This window comes from Sinocyclocheilus grahami, unplaced genomic scaffold (assembly GCF_001515645.1).
Source record: "Sinocyclocheilus grahami isolate Dianchi unplaced genomic scaffold, SAMN03320097.WGS_v1.1 scaffold23.1, whole genome shotgun sequence".
NCBI lineage: Eukaryota > Metazoa > Chordata > Actinopteri > Cypriniformes > Cyprinidae > Sinocyclocheilus > Sinocyclocheilus grahami.
In genome coordinates, this window is record NW_015505202.1 from 2289939 (window position 1) to 2302989 (window position 13051).

General features: G+C 35.8%; 1 protein-coding gene and 1 pseudogene across 4 annotated transcripts in view; both read right to left on the minus strand.

Moving 5' to 3' along the window:
* LOC107561108 (microtubule-associated tumor suppressor 1 homolog) overlaps nt 1-2086 on the minus strand; it is a 41987-nt gene extending 39901 nt beyond the window's left edge. For 3 of the 4 annotated variants that reach the window (XM_016245490.1, XM_016245480.1, XM_016245465.1), the window contains exon 1: nt 2020-2086. The gene's annotated coding sequence lies outside the window, so the exon portion shown is untranslated. Of the gene's footprint in view, nt 1-318; nt 459-2019 lie in introns of those variants that run through there. The other variant, XM_016245471.1, reaches the window with a different exon arrangement.
* An 806-nt stretch (nt 2087-2892) lies between these two features.
* Nucleotides 2893-6600, minus strand: LOC107561141 (fibrinogen-like protein 1; annotated as a pseudogene).
* Nucleotides 6601-13051: the final 6451 nt, after the last annotated feature.

Here is a 13051-nt window from a genome sequence, read left to right on the forward strand (position 1 = left end):
CTTTTTTTTTCTTTTTTTTTTTTTTTACAGCATGTCAATTAATGTTAAATATATAGAACAAAAACAAAATGAAAGCATGCAGATGTATTCATCAAATTGCATTGCAACTTTAATTCAGTATAGACAGACAGACAGACAATTAATAATTACATATCTCCTAAATCAAATATCCTCAGCTTGTAACTGTGAAAAATTTAATAACATTCTAATAGTATTTATGCACTTGCTGTGAAGCAAATGTCTTCTTATCAGTTTCATGCTATATAAAATCTTTAATAAATACATAAAAAAAATAAATAAAAAAAACTCGAGTCCTACCAGGCATAACATTGTGTCAGTTCAGCACATCCCATTCAGGCTCCTGCAGCACTCGCAGCTCCATGTCTCAGAATCAATCCTATTAGTGCTGTGGTAAATACTACACCACACTAAACGCACATATATAAAGACTGCCAGCTCTAAAATACCCATCAGCCCCAGTAGTCCCTCCTTCAGCACCACTCCTGGCTCGCAGCAATGGTTAATCTCATAGGAATGTGGCACAGTCCAGGCTGCTGTCAGCACACTTTTGGGCTGTCCCTGCATACTAAAACACACCTCTACTCGTACAGCACTCTTCAGGTTCCAGCCTAGGCCATGACTGAACCCACTGCAAAGCCTCAAGGCTAACATTACAGGGGACAGTGAATGGTTACCCTATCCTAGACAAGCCCTCGATAAGGGGAGGAGCCAAGGCATGTCAGGTCAAAACTAAGCAGCCAGTAGCATTTTTGAAGGGATTTAGGTATCAGAGGATAAAGGAGGAGAGAAACTGTAAAACTGGATGTCAACCATGACGATATTTGCAGGTGGAAAACCTCTAATGTAAAAAATTAGAGACCAAAATGACTGTAAATACTGTATATGTATAATGTTATAAGATTTCTATTTCAAATAAATGCTGTTCTTTCACGGCACAACGGTTTTCAACATTGATAATAATAAGAAATCAGCATTTAGAATGATTTCAGAAGGTACATGACGGTGAAGACTGGAGTAATGGCTGCTGAAAAGTCAGCTTTACCATCACAGGAATAAATCCCATTTTCAAATATATTAAAACGGAATTTTGAATTTGTACAATAGTACTGTAATTTTGATTAAATAAATGCAGCCTCGGTGAGCAAAACATTAAAGAACCTTACCAATAATTATCCACTGACACTACTCTAAATATAATATAGATTTCTAAGCAAATAGCATAAATAATAGTTTAAATAATCTGATAATTCTGTACAGTACGAGGTCCTAAAGGGCACCTGCATTATAACCTGCTGTGGAATTCAAAGCTTCTGCCCTTTGAGCTTTCCACTGTTTCCGAGCACCATATCTGGTCAAGGCACAGCACATATGTCCCACAGTAGCCTACCATCCACTAATGGTGCATTTGAGCCACATCCAACCAATACACCATTACATAGGATGTCCAAAAAAAAAAAAGCATCTAAATCACAGTGCTCGATCAAAAACAAATCAGGAGACTCGGAACTGTGTACTCTTCTCATGGAAATCTAAAGAAGTAGGAGGGTCTATAAAAAAAAAAAAGTTAAATAATAAGGAGAAAAACAAGTTCATTGGATTCTTTTAAATCTAGTAACTCCTGCGGAGCTCATGTTTCTCCCTCATACCTCCCCCTGAGCCACAATCTATTTCCTGATCCGATCGCCGCCTTTAACTTGTCTTGTGCACCTGACAGATCATCAGAGGCCTGTTTGGGATCTCTGGCAGCTCGGTCTATATATAACACGTGGGGTAAACAAAGTTGTAGAGCGATAGAAAGCAGAAGATCCCCTTCGAATAAATGTATACAGACTAACTAAACATTCAAGAAGGGTAAACATAAACAAAAGCCACGCGACTCGAGTAACAACAGGAAAATGCCTCACGCTAGTAAACCTGTAAGGTACAAAAGTGCGTTTGTAGAAAAGGCAAACGTTTACACCGACGTCTCAATTTCTCTAGTTAACATAGAGTACTTACCCCGCACGCCGCAAGCGAGATAAACTGGGACTCACAGATTTGTCTACCGTTAACAGCAGCGCGTGCACTTGAAAGGTGAGAGCTCAGGTGAGCTCGCGCACTCCTTCAATGACGTCACTGCAGGAAAGTCACGAGCCGCTACAGTTCACGGTCATATATCTATAGGGGTTTAAGTTAAAGATAACATATTATAATAACACATGCTAAAAATAAATGTTGGTTGTAAATTTTAAAAACACTTCACTATATATATTATCTTAATAACAGGCTAATAATAATTATTATTTTACTATAAAAAATCTACTATTTCATGTTCATGTTTTTTTTTTATTATAGACTTTAACTTAAACTTCAACCCCTATACATTTGACACTCTAAAATATTTTTCAAAGTTGTAAATAAAGATTGTTGGAGTATGTTTTACAAGGAAGTACTAGTCTTTCTACTTTAAATAAAGTTTCATTAAAAAAATGATGATTAATTAAATGTGTTATTTTTCTAATAAATTGCATTTAGTACATTAAAACAGCTCTGTTAGATTTCTAAATACCCTGATATTGATGGTGTTTGCACTTTCTGTAGAACTTTGAATCATGTATTTACTACTGGATGTTAATTATTTGCTCCATTAGCCTTACAGCTATTGTTGTTTAAAACAAAGAAAACGTCTCAGAATTTATAGTTACACTTTTTGTTTTGTCAGCTAAATTCTATATTCAATTCATAATTTTAATATGCAATTTTAAATAAACATTTCTTAATTTTTTCTAATGTATTTCTTCATTTACCAACTAGGAAGTTCATCAAATTAAAGATACTAGGATTGAAAACACAAGGATGCAGCAAAAGGTGTGTTGAATACCGTATTGCGCTACATTCAGGAGAAGAGCTTTTTAACTACATATGTAAAAAGTTAAGAATTGGACTACTAAACTGGACTACAATGTAATTTGTCACCGTCCACAAATTCATCATTTCATAGTTCAGATATCAGATCCATGAATTAAACATCATTAGGCTCAAAACTGGCAGGTCTGATCTTCGTCTGCACAGATTTGAGGGAGTACCACCAGCCATGCCACGGGTACCACACTATTCCGTCATCAGTGACTGCGCTGTAGGGGCCTCTGTGGTAGAACCCATTCAGATTGTCAGAGTGACATCTAGTAGAGGAATACAGGTGAAACAACATACAAAACATGGACACCTTTTGGTTGTCAAATATTCATAGTTAAAGTAATGAACTACACCAGTGGTTACTCTGCTATAGGGCAGCTGTATGAACTGAGAAGAACTGCCTTTGTACATATTGTAATTGTCATTATTACTGTAATGTGAAAAGCTCTGTCATTGTTAAGGTGCAAACCTGTTAAACCACCAGCCACTCTTGTCCTCCTGATCACAACTGCGATCATAGCGGTCATTATCTCTGTCTCGTGTGCTGAACGTCATTCCTTGATGGCTGGCCCACCACTGAACCTCAGGATGATAACTGCCAGAGAGAGCGTCCCCTGCACTTCCTGTGTATACGCCAAACTGGAGCTGGTAATGGTTCTGAGAAGACAAATGGGATTGTTAAAACATCAACCAAATAAACAGCACACAGATACTATACCATTCAGGTCATGTGAAGTTTATGAATTGTGATACTGTGCAACCCCTTCTTTTTATTCTTAATGAAAATAGAACATATTATATATTAACCTGCTGTAATGATCTTTTAGAAACTTCACATGCCACCTGTTGGCTCATAATGGGCTCTGTATATTAATCCACACATCATTGTAGCATCTGGACCACTCAAACACACAATATATATTTTGTTCTACATCATTTATCACAATATAAAGAGATTATTAAAAAGGCCTGTTCATTATCCACTTTAAATGTTCTGTACACTGCAAAACGGCGGCTACCCTCAAAGTCTTTCAGATTGATTCTCAGGGTGTAATCATCTGCGTAACAGAAGGTGTTTTATTGAAAATAAAATAAAATATAAAATAATATAATATCAATCCATTCTTCAAACCGCTTGTCCTATGTAGGGTCGCATATAATAATATAATATAATATAAATGATGGAAAATCCTGACATATCAAGTTCAAGTTTCAAGTTTCTCTTTTATTGTCTCCCTTAGGAGAAATTTGTCTTTAGGCAACCGGGATAGCAGATCAAACATACAAAAAAAAAAAAAAATTAAAATAAAATATTACACCATTCCAAAACATATAATTCCTATACAGTCCTAGTAATACACCAACATTACATATTACCCATCACATTACCCTCACCCACACAACAATTTCAATCACTTATTCAATAATTTGACAGATAATGGAATTAGAGAAAATTTGTATCTTTTCAGCTTACAGATTGGAACCCTATATCTCCTGCCCGAGGGCATTAGCTCATACTCCTTATGGAGAATATGGCTTTGGTCACCAATAATTTTAAGACTCTGCTTCCTAACAGACCTCTCAAAAATGTCTTGAAGAGAAAGTGGAGACAACATACCAATTATTTTTCCAGCTCTTCTAACCATATTTTGAAGTAAGTTTAACAGTCAAATTTCCAAACCATATTGTAAAACCATAACATATTATAGATTCAATAGCTGATCTGTAAAACAGTAACATGATAGTTTTATCCACTCCATAAACCCTGAGCCTTCGCAAAAAATGCAAGAGCCGACTAGCTTGTGTACAAACATAGTCCACTTGATGACTCCATTGCAGCTGAGAATCAAAGTAGATACCTAAATACTTATACGTTGTTACCTGCTCAACTTCCTCCCCATTAACTAAAATTGGACTATGATCACCCACCAACCTTGGGTCAAAGATCATTTCTTTAGTTTTTTTGACATTCAACATCAAGTTGTGTTCCTCACACCACTGCACAACCCCTTCTATCTCTGATTTATACATGCCGACATCTGAATTATTTGTCAGCAAACTAAGTATAACTGTATCATCTGAAAATTTAATAATGTAGTTGTTTATGTACCGATTCCTGCAATCATTCGAATATAGTGTAAAAAGAAGGGGGGAACATACGCAGCCTTGAGGAGCTCCAACATTTGTGACCAATATATCAGAGAAAGTTGAATTAATTTTCCTTTAATTTTAATATCTATTTCAGTTTGTATGCATTTTAGATATATAGATTTACTCACCTTGAGTTGTCATATAATGCAGATTATCATTTCCTAACCAGAACTCTCCATTAGCAGACTTCATGTCACCAAATCCTATTTTATAATCATTCCAATCTCTAAAAATGAAAATCAAAAAATCACGTTTCATTCATTTATCAGTATGCATCTCTTCTCACAACAATAGAGTTTTCTTTACCTGTCAAATGACTGACTGCCATCTGAGCGTCTCTGGAAGACTGTCCATCTGTCATATCACAGTACACTCTCATCCGGGTTGGACTTAGCAGTGGTTTAATCATGTAAAATCCACTCTGCGTGTTTTTGAAGATCTGAGCACAGTCTGTTTATAGCAGATTGATTTTTGTGAGTACTACACTGTGCTGTTATATTCAGACAAGTATAACATTTACACAATGAATACCACATCTTAATAAAATAATATAGAGCCTTGACCCATGTACTGTTTGTCTCCCATGTCATAAAATGAGCCTGCTTTTAGGGAACGTTCATCTATCTGGTTGAGATTCATTAATCGTTGAATAAGTTGCTGTTGCTTTGTATGGCGAAGTTCCAAACTCATCAACTCTGACTGAAGATGCTGTTTCTCATCTTGGCATTCGTCAGGAGCCTAAACAATCAGGGTATCTTCCGTCCAATCAATTTTTGTTTTAATATTGAAATCTGAAAAATGAAAAACGGCACATATTTCGTTTTTCAATTATTCAAACAAAACGAAAAATCAAGAATCCGGCTTAATTTTTCGTTTTTACATTCAGGGATAGAAAACGAATAAACAACTTGAATATTCGATCTCTACATGTGGGCGGGAATGAAACGCCCCTCTCTGCTAATTGGTCAACCAAACATTACAACATAATAATAGTCCTAAAAAAACCTTAATAATAGTCCTCCGCTTCTATTGATTCTTAACATGTTTATTTCTACTACATTTTATCTCTTCATCAAACAGCCAGATTAATGAATGGCTTGACACAAACCATACTGAAGCAGAGCCTTTTGGCCCTAGGCATACCTGTTTTATTATAGTTATCCACCCATTAAAATATGTGTGGCAAAGCTGCGCGATGCACTGCAGCGTGGGGAGAATGTATTGTAGACAAGCGCAGACCACTATTAATTTATGTGAACACAGGTAGTTTTAGACAATAAACTGAGTTTATTTAATTAATATGGAGTATTGGCCAGCTAACTGATGGCATACACAATTGTTATTTTCTCTGCCAACTAAACCCAAGTCACAGAACCGTTGTGTACCTGACTGACTCGCACACAACACACTGAATGACTACCGTCAGTTCAACATACAAATAAACACACCTTTTCATTTAGTTTTCAAGACAATACTTACAGAGTCTAACAAATCCAGAGTACAAAGCATCCAAATGATGAGCAAAACTAACATTGTAAATGTATTTATTTGATGCTGCATTTAAAGATAAAAGGTCATACACCTTTGATGTGATGTTGTGTGCAATTTAGGCACTAAAGAACAACTACAATCTCAACAACTTGTGCAGATGCTTCTGAGCTCTGTTCTGGTGCCTGACAAAGTTTCCTGTGGTTGGATGTGCACTACTGTGAGCTGAGTCACTCTGGATCAAAACAGATGTGCAGATAACTACAAACAGCTCCCGAGATGTCACAAAAAAGACTGGAAATATTCTAGAAATGAATGAAAATTATGAGACATTTGATCTCAATCCTTAAATTTGTTCAAGAAAATTTAAACATTAATGGCACTTCAAGTTTTGAAGGTTTTTTTTGCATTAAAAGGTCAGAATTCTGTGTAATTTACATTGATGCATACAATTAATTCTCTGTAAATGAAAAAAACGCCTGATACACAGGGACGAATACCTGATTTGTAACACCCATAAAAACAAAACGGGAAAAACGTGTGAGGCACACTGATACGAGAGTGTGTGTGTGTGTGAGAGAGAGAGAGAGAGTGAGAGAGGTTTTCATTCCTAAAGTAAAACCATTAAAAGAATAATTTATCTTGCTGATGGTAGACATGCATATACACAACAAATAAAAGAAAACCTGCTACAATTTGTTTTCTAGTTAAATTTAAATCAAGCAGAGGCATAGCAATAGGGCAGGCAATTGCCTGGGGCCCCGCATTTTGAGGGGGCCCCTAAGGGCTGACCATTTAAACAATCAGAAATGTTAATATTAATGGAGAGTCTATTTACACTAAATGCAACTAGTCCACCTTGTTGGCAGAAGCTATTTAGACTAACTCCGCCCACCAAGGTCTGGTTGGGATAGGCAAAATTACAAAAGACACACAATAACATTATGGGTCTCAGGGAATAAACTGAACTAGACTAAAAGGAACTATGCTGAATGAATTCTCATTTAGCTGCAGAAATATAGAACTTCTCAAAGAGACACTGTAACTGGACTGCATCTGGTAAAATAATTGAGGTGTTAAATTACACACATTAAATTCAGTTTAGCCTTTGTTGATGTAAATAATGTATATTTTTTATATATAAAAAACTAATTCAGTACTGTGAAAATAATGACTGTTTCCAAAAAGAGACACTTAAAACATCAGTATAAAATTGCAAAAATACTTTTTTAGCATCATTTTCAAGGATTTCAGAAAAACAGATTACTTTATATCATCAAAATATTAAAGAAAAAGGCAACACTCAAAGAAATTAACTTCTTACTGACATACATTTCTAACATTTAAAAAAAAATCCATTTAAAATGTGTCGTCATTCAGAGTTTGTTATGTAAAACAAACAGTTCTACTTTTGCACAATTGCACAACGTTGAACTATTGAAACTGTAGCATCTGGACCACTCCAACACACAATATATATTTTGTTAGCTAGATTTCACAAATACTTTGTAACACCCCAGGACGCCAAACAAGACCCTGGTTTCATGGCAACCCGATACATTTACAACCTTGTGGAATGCGAGCCGGCTCTCATTCTGCTTTCTCCAGAAACAAGGGGTACAAATGCACAGGAGAAATGGACTGTTCTACTAATTAATTCATAGGAAAACCTTTTCTTTGAATGAACACACATTTTCTTCAGGCCATTGTGTGTATTATTGCTGTTTTGTATTAATCTGTTGTATTATAGACTATTTTTATTCATGCTTACGATAAACCACTCATTCATATAACCTTACATATAGCTTGTTTAGTATCTCTCCAGACACACAGTGGGTATAGAAAAGAATCACCCCTTTAAAATATATATATTTTTTGCTTCGCAGCCTGAAATGAAGACAGACAGTTGTTGTTTTATCCAGTTAAATGTACACAGTGCAACTTAAAACATCCAAGTGAAAGTGTCCGAAAACTTTGTCCATCTTCATTTCAGGCTGAAATGCAACAAAACATGATTATTTTAAAGGGTGGTGATTCTTTTCTATACCCACTGTAACAGTAGAGAATCAGTATTCAACACACTAATGTTGACACATGCAAATACATAATAGAGCACAAGGTCCAAGACCTAACAGGCAATAAGAAGACCGTTACCTCTGTGTTTTTATCTTTGATCACCTGCATCCATCTCTCACTAGGAGCTAAATCGAGATTAACAGTGTACCAGGTCACATTACCTTTAACCCTAGATAAACCACAAAAGAAGATGAAAACGTTATAAAAATCAACATATTAGCTCCACATAGTCCAGAGCACGTGAAATGCAGAAGCACATCTAATTGGATATTTGAAGAGAGAAACAGCAGTACGTTGGTCCTTTAGGTGGATACATTCCACTTCTGCAATCCTCCAGCTGCAAATAAAGGCAGTAATGAGTAAAGCATGACAGCGGTACATAGTGAAACAGCTCTCAAAACAGCGATATAAACTTCAGAATTAAGCATAGATCACTCTGGTGCACAAACCGCATTTATTCTTGCCCCTCGAACAAAATGTGAGAAAAGAAATAAAGATATAATGAAAATGTCATGAACTGATGTTGGTTTCATTGTCTTTCCACGCAGTTTACTAAACGTTCAATCAGTCCCTGCGGAAGGGGGTGCGGGGAAATAAGCTTCGCGACGGAACGTACATAATGTAAGGGGTGAACAGATACAGTAGATGTGTGTATCATTTTAAAAGAAAGATTAAATATGTTTTATTTTCTTCTAAATATTAATTAACTTTAAAATTGCATGGATGAACTATTATTTAATTGGTTTCATTTGGTTGTGTTTGTTTATGTGTACACCCACAGCACGACATATCAAGTCCCCCCCCCAGTCTGCTGCTTGAGCTTCTCTCGGCACATTTTGAACAAGGAAGTTCAAGTTCATTTGTTCAATGTTTTGATTAGTCTGCTATGAGATCAAGCGTGATCTCACAACACCGGTTTACCAGCCACCACCACAAGTGAAAGAAGAATCGTCACGAGAATTTTCTGCTGTTGGAAACAGAGAAAATGTTTGTTTTGATACATTTGAATTATCACATAAAAAAAAAAAAATCATAATTATTACATAAAAAGTCGAAATCATGACTTTTTATATCATAATTTCTATTTTTTATGACCTATCTCAAAATTAGGCTGGTGTCATAATTAGAACATCATAATTTCGACTTTTCTATCTAATAATTTAAACTTGATCTTAAATACGACTTTACATGATTTTTTCCCCCTTATGTGGCAGAAATGGGTTTCCATACACTTGCTTACATATAGATCAAAATAATTAAAGTCTTCCCCCTTTCACAGCTGTGATTTTTTTTAGGTTACTCAGCACAGATATTGAAAGGAAAACAGAAACAGAAAACAGGACAGAAATAAAGTTAAGATTTTTTTTATTTTTAGAAAGAGAACGTTTAAAAATGAAGAAACAGTTCTCATTTTTCATGTTAGAAATTAGAGTAATACATATGGTTAAAATGATACTTTATCCAATGTTTTTAGACATGTATAAAGGAAATGTACAGTGGGTATAGAAAATAATCTATATCCCCCCCTTTACAATAATCACTTTTTTTTTGCTTTGCAGCCTGAAATGACAGTTTTTGTTTTATCCAGCTCTATTTACTATAACATCCAATGCAACTTATAACATCCAAGTGAAAGATATAACACCAACATGTAAGAAAAAAAAACTGAATCACTAAGTTGGAAAAAGGATCACCCCCTTGTGTCTGTATTTTGTTGAACCACATTTTGCTTTAATTACAGCCTTTAGTCTGTTGGGATATGTCTCTACTAACTAGACTTTGCACGATTTGCCCACTTTTCTTTTCAATGGGGTTCAAGTCTGGGCTCTGACTAGGCCATGCAAGGACAATCATCTTTTTTTTCTCCTTCAACCACTGTGTGCTCAGTTTTGCTGTGTGTTTTGGGTTATTGTCATGTTGGAAGGTAAACCTTCTTCCTATTGACAACTTTCTGGCAGAGGGCAGCAGATTTTCCCCAAGAATTTAACAGTATTTTGCCCCATCCAATTTTCCTTCTATCCTGACAAGAGCTCCAGTCCCTGCTGCAGAGAAACACCCTCATAACAGGATATCACCGCCTCCATGCTTTACTGTAGAAATGCTGTTATTTGGATGGTGAGCTGTACTGGATTTCCATCAGGCATATCGTCTCGTCTTGAGGCCAATAATTAAATTTTAGTCTCATCTGCCTCAGAATCTTCAAGGTGTGTTTTGGCAAAGCTCAGACGTGACTGCATGTGGCCTTTCTTGAGGAGTGGATTTTTTCTTGCAACCCTTCCATACAAGCCACATTTGTGATATTGTTGTCACATGCATACAATTATCACTCTGTTGTAGGCCTCTTGGTCACCTCTCTGACCAGTTTCCTCCCGGCTCTTTTATCCAGTCTGGAGTGACGTCCTGATCCAGGGAGGGTTGTACCAAATACCTTCCACTTCTTAATAATAGACTTAACTTTGCTTCTAGGCATTGATGAAGCCTTTGAATTATTATTTTTTGCATTGATCTCCTGACTTGTGCCTGTTCACAACTTTGTCCCTCAGCTCTTCTGACAGTTGGGTTCTCTTGTTGTTTATCTTTTAAATGATTTGGGGAGACAGGTGACAATAAAAGAAAGAAAGAAAGAAAGAAAGAAGAAGAGGAGGAGAAATAGGAGGGCTCTAATTCACTTCAGATGAAATTATTTAGTATATCCAGCAGGAGGCAGTATAATCCTGCTTACAGTAGATCACCAAAAAACATTGTTCAAATAACATCTTCATGAAAATATTCTTTAAGCAGACAGAATGATTGACTAAATTTAGCAACTGATAAACTCACTTCATCAGCAATATGAGGATTTAATATAAGAACAATCAAATGATTTGCTGTTTATTTTCAAAGCCAATGTTATTTAATTTTTTTAAGAAAACGTTAAACTAGCCTATAATGAAAAAGGAAGCATACAAATCATTTCAAATTTGAAAACCATGTATTATTTATAAAGCAAGTATTTTCAGCTGGGTAAGAATAAAAGTAACCTAAACATGGGACTTCTGGATTGCCATCTCGTCTTTATCCACCACACAAAAACATTTCCATACCTCTTTAATTAATTTGCACTGACCCATCTCAGGCAATGATGAGGTTCTTACCACTGGCTGCCTTCAACACAGTGCTGCTTTCTGTGCATTTCTCAAGCCATGAAAAAGTGTTTTCTCAAAGCGACAGATCAGCATGTTCAGCGAAACTAATCCAATCTCACCAAACTGACCATGCTAGCACCAGCCTCAGTTTCCATTACAGAGAAAGAGCATTACTAATCCACCAAAAAGGGGTCCACAAAAACACAGTCTCGACTTTGGCTAAAGCGGATTGGTTAACAGCCCTTCAGAGTATGCTGGCAGGAGACAGGGAATATAAACTCTGCTGAAATGTGGTGTTTTTTTGTGCCACAGAGGAATCAGACTATGAATTGCTTACCTAAAGGTGTAAAGTTGTATTAAACTGAAAAAAGAGGAAGCAATAATAATAAAAAAAGGACATTTTCTTATCTGACTGGAGAATGATGATAAACTGAGTGATCGTTTCTCAGACCAAACCATTTAATACCAGGCAACATAGTTTATTGTGCTGAAAGTACTGTGCATACTGGATACCCCTAATTAAAATATTTTTGTGTTTGATTTAGTTTTCCTTTGAATTTGGCAATAACACATTTAGAACCATTAGCATGTTTTTCAATCTATAAAAATGCAGAATATGAGCAGCCTGTATCTGTATGCATCACAAAGTCTGATCATTTCCGTTATTGGTTATATAAACATTCAGGTTCCTGTGGAAACAGCTTTAAAATACAAGTACAGCCCCCTGCAGAGCGGTGAATGAAGCACAGAGTGCAGTTTGAGTTATGAGCCTTTCACAAACAGGAGATAAAAGCAGACTGGCTGCTCAGCCAGCTGAGAATCCTCAATTAATTAAACACTTCCCAGTGATTATGCCCCCTGATAGAACTTATCTCCAGAGACAGGGCTGCACCCACCTAATGGGCTGTTACATCAAAACACAAATACAATGTGATGAATTTCACTTCATATACGTTGGGGTTATATACTGTAAAAAATGGCACATTAATTAATTAATTTAACTGTAAATTTCAGTTTGACCCAAAGGAGAGTTGATTTCTCTGCCTCTCAGGAACGCAAATAAGCTAAAATGAAGATGAATGAAAAAAGAAACTGTAGTTTCTAACCTTTTGATAAATATTAGATTTTTCACATTTTTATATATTTATGCACTGATGTTCAAACCTTAGAGTTCAGCAACCTTTTTGTTTTTATTCAGCAAGGATGCATTAAAATGATCAAAAGTAAAGATGTTCATAATTTTACAAAAAATATGTATTTCAAATAAATAATGTTCTTTTGAAATGTTTGTCAAC